The sequence below is a fragment of the Eucalyptus grandis genome, chromosome 11, assembly GCF_016545825.1.
Source record: "Eucalyptus grandis isolate ANBG69807.140 chromosome 11, ASM1654582v1, whole genome shotgun sequence".
Lineage (NCBI taxonomy): Eukaryota > Viridiplantae > Streptophyta > Magnoliopsida > Myrtales > Myrtaceae > Eucalyptus > Eucalyptus grandis.
In genome coordinates, this window is record NC_052622.1 from 34,661,083 (window position 1) to 34,665,146 (window position 4,064).

The 4,064-nt window shown below is 38.7% G+C and overlaps 1 long non-coding RNA gene across 1 annotated transcript; it reads left to right on the forward strand.

Annotated features, from left to right (window-relative positions):
- Positions 1-737: 737 nt before the first annotated feature.
- LOC120289319 lies at positions 738-3,358 on the forward strand. Its single transcript, XR_005547244.1, has 2 exons — positions 738-874; positions 2,867-3,358. It is a non-coding gene; the product is annotated as an uncharacterized LOC120289319 (long non-coding RNA).
- Positions 3,359-4,064: the final 706 nt, after the last annotated feature.

The following is a 4,064-nucleotide window of genomic DNA, read 5'->3' on the forward strand; positions in this document are numbered from 1 at the left end:
ATCTTATCCACATTTCATGCTTTGAATTTTCGTCGGATGGTAAAAGGGTAAAATTATTAGGTGAACACTTAATGTTATTTGACTTATGATGGAGCGAACATTGGATACTCTTGTTGCGTGAACCTTTCAGTTGTCCATGAACAATCATAAATATCAATTTCGGAAGAAAGGCAACATCGAGATGTACACAAAATTCAATAGTTTAATTCGCATGAGAAGTATCAACAAATTTTCCTTCAGCGTACAATTTTTATTTTTATTTTTTTCGGATGTTTCGTGAGACCATGGGTGCATACAGTCCTCTCGCAAGTAAAGAATTAGTGCAAGCATGCTTGTTCCTACTTTGAGTACTGGGCAAAATTTCGTTCATCTCTTTCTCCTCTACCATCTTTCTTGAAGGAATTCTGAAAGTGTTGGCTGCTTTGCTGCATCGCCAATGGAGATCATGCATTGGCCCATGGGCTTTTACCACTCGAACAAGCTTGGAGCCATTGGTTTTACCATGAATTTGGGTTTGTATTACAGCACATATTTATGACGCGATAAAAAGATGGCGAACGGCGCTCTTTCTCGAAATTAAGTTTCATATCATGAAAATCCTAACTTAAGGCAAGCGAATTGATCGGATTGGGCGGCACTCACCCCCGTGAATCACGATTGCTCTTTTACTCTTTACTTCTTGCTCTTATTTGGAGGCACGGATCTACTGTCCTGCAGCTTGCGACACGGACGAGAGAGACGTGACCATGTGCGAATTTAATGAACCTGGGACGCTCGCTGCGATCGGGGTCTACCTCGGTGGCACCAAGCACGCGGTGATTGGAGGTGAACCAGGTGCTGTTATTCGGGTGAACCGGTTACTCGGGCAAAGAAGGTAATAACTTTGTTGCCTCCCTCCTTTTATTCCAGCAGTATTATTTTAGCTGCTAGGTATATGTAGAAATTGTTCTTTTTTTCTGTTTTGGTCTTTGGATAGGTAACTTATGTCTTTCTTCTTATTTGAAGTGCATCTATAATCACAGTTTTCCAGACACGATCTCCAGCACATGTGAGTCATTTTGGCATTACAAACGGCCTAGCGACAAAGAATGAGTGGTGCATTATATTTCGTAATTAAGGACAAAATTATCGTAAAATTAACATTATCGCTGCAACCAAGTGTAAATGAATTGTTAAAAAGGCAGTGATGCTATGTATTGGTGTATCTTGAAAATTTTCAATTAGAGAAAAAGAATTTTAATACTATAACTTTTATATGATTTTCACTTTGAAACCAAAAATTTTCACTGAATTATTAATTACAAAATTAAAGAAAAAATAACCACTTAAATCTCTTCGGTGATAAATCCTGATCAAAAGTCTTACGTGATTTTTTTAATAAAAAAAAAGGTTGATTTATACATGCTTTTCGCTTTTTTTAAAAGAAAAAGAAAAAGTCCAACGTGGACCTTTGAATCGACGCCACACTGAATCCTTCTCTTAAAATCTATCTTCGTCTTTCACTTGATTTTCGCGTCAATCTTGTCCATCGTTCAAAGGCATCTGTCGCCCTCGCTCGCTCGGCCCCTCTCACTAGTCACTCACTCGACCAACGTCATCCTCTCTCGCTCACTTGCTCAATCGGCGCTGAAAATAATTAGAGCCCGGTACTTTGGAGGGACAAAAAAAAAAAAAAAAATTAGGATTTGATGGTTGGAGAAAAGAAATTGGGCCTCGGTGTTAGAGGGAGGAATCTTGCAACAGGGAAAAGGCAAGTAATTTGTCCACATTGAAACGAATCTCATTGCTTGTTTAAAACAAATTTGAGCCGCTTGTCCACCTCTCGCTCTCACTATTCAGCTCTTAATTTTGGGGTTTCCGAATTAGGATTTGAAGAATTTGGAGAAATAGTTTGATTTGTTCAAATTAGGATTTATATTTTGGGCATATCACGTAGACAACATAGTTTAGGGCTATTACGCCAGCTAGCCATATCGATCGGGGAAATTAATAAAATGTTGTCACATCGGAATTCCGATACCTTAAATTGGAATTGATATTTAAATGATCTGCTTTTTTTAAGGCATTCAAGTGAGTCTATGAATAGTTATGGCATCCGAGGGAGTGTTATTGCATTTTTAGCGTGAAAAGTATTACACTATAGCAATTACATCCTCGGTTTTAGAATGAGATATTGTTCTAATCAAAAGTGAAAAGAAATAAGTAGATTTTTCATTGTGTATCGAATCATGAGCAGTGAATTAAATTTTGTGTTAAATGCATATGTATATGAAAATTAAATACATACGTGATACCACAATTACTCATTGATCCATAATCAGTTGATTACCAAGTTCAATGGGTCAAGAAACTATAAGTGCTAATTAAGCATTATTGCATGTTATGAAATATTATCAGTCACGTGACATGTTCGAAGAGTGACATATAATACATTTCGCCACATAATTATGTGCTTACAAAATATAAAAAGAGAATATGATATCGGAAGTGAAAATGCGATATAATTTATTTCAGAAAATACAAATAGATCTACTTACGCTGACATAAAACTTTTATTCATATCATAAATTATCATTTTGTCCATTATTTAATGATGAAGAAGCCTTAGTCACTTTTTAGCCAACATTGATGTGTTTGTAATTTTTTTTTTTTTTTTTTTTTAAGGTCAAAGGTTTTTCTTTTCTAGAATGTGGATTATAAATAATACAAAGAGATATGGAGAGATAAATCCGCATGAAATTTCCATAATGAAGAAACCTTCGAAATTTCAAACCATTAACGCAAGCTCGTGCCCTGTTTCTCCCTCCATTCTTTCATTCCTTCTCCTTCTTTCTCCTTCTTCATCTTCATCTTCCTCCTCTGCCAGGATCCAAGAAGAAGATGGAGTGGGAAGTTTACTATGAAGATTACTTGATGTTCAAGACGAAGAGCATGAATGAAGACGGCACGTATCGAGCCGCTGCCATCATCGACCACGACGGGAAAGTTTGGACCCAGACCTCCAATTTCCCCCAGGCTCGTCCTCTGCTCATCATCATCTTCCATCTTCTTCAATTTCGATTCTTGCTGCCTGTGGTATCCAGTCGTGAATTCTCTTATTGCGGTGGACGAGTAATTAGTCACTCCCCACGTTAATCTCGGTTCCCAGTTCTGGTTTTCTTTTATCATGAACATGGCGTGACTTACAGCGCCCATTCCTGTGAGCGATTTGATCAAACAGGGGAAATGCAACATTTGATCACTTGCGAAACCATGATTGCTCTTCTTTCGCTTGATAGAACCTCTTTGTTATTTGTTGGATGCATGTAAACGATTTGATAATAAGGGGTAAATTCAAATTGGACGGTATTCGGAATTATGATTCCAGGCCAGGATTTTCCTGTTCTGCAGCTTACGACTGAAGAGAGAATCACCATCATGCGTGAATTTGATGAACCCGGTACGCTCACTACCATCGGACTCTACCTTGGTGGCACCAAGTACGTGGTGATTGGCGTCGAACCCGGTGATGCTATTCAGGCACATAAGGTGAATCAGCTTGTTGCCTCCCGCCTTTTTATCATATGCAGCCATCTTTATTTGGCTGCTGGGTTTATTCCTCTCATTTCAAATGCATCCATTCCTGGACACGATACCACTGCCCCATCCATCGAATGGCTAACGACAGGTACTTGTCGATACAATAGCCGGCACCCAGCTTCAAAAGGAACATTCCACTTGAACATACCCGAGAGGAGAAATGTCATTTATGAGATCTGGTTTTAGTGTACATGATGGGAAACAAACACGGATAGCCGATACTATTAGACCATCTACCGATTCTATTAATGGTCGGTGGTCAATTCGAGATGGGCTGGCAGTGCATCATTAGCATGGATAACTCCACATGCTGTTTCTTTTCTCCGACGCAGCACGTGGCCCTATCAACTGGTTATCTCCATTTAGAGTCCTAGACAATATAAGATGCTTTGGCTAAACAGGATCTGCAGAGTTATAGACTATTCTTTGAGGATGAGCCTCAAGGGCTTTTGTTTAATTGGCTGTATTCCTGTCTGAGTAATTGT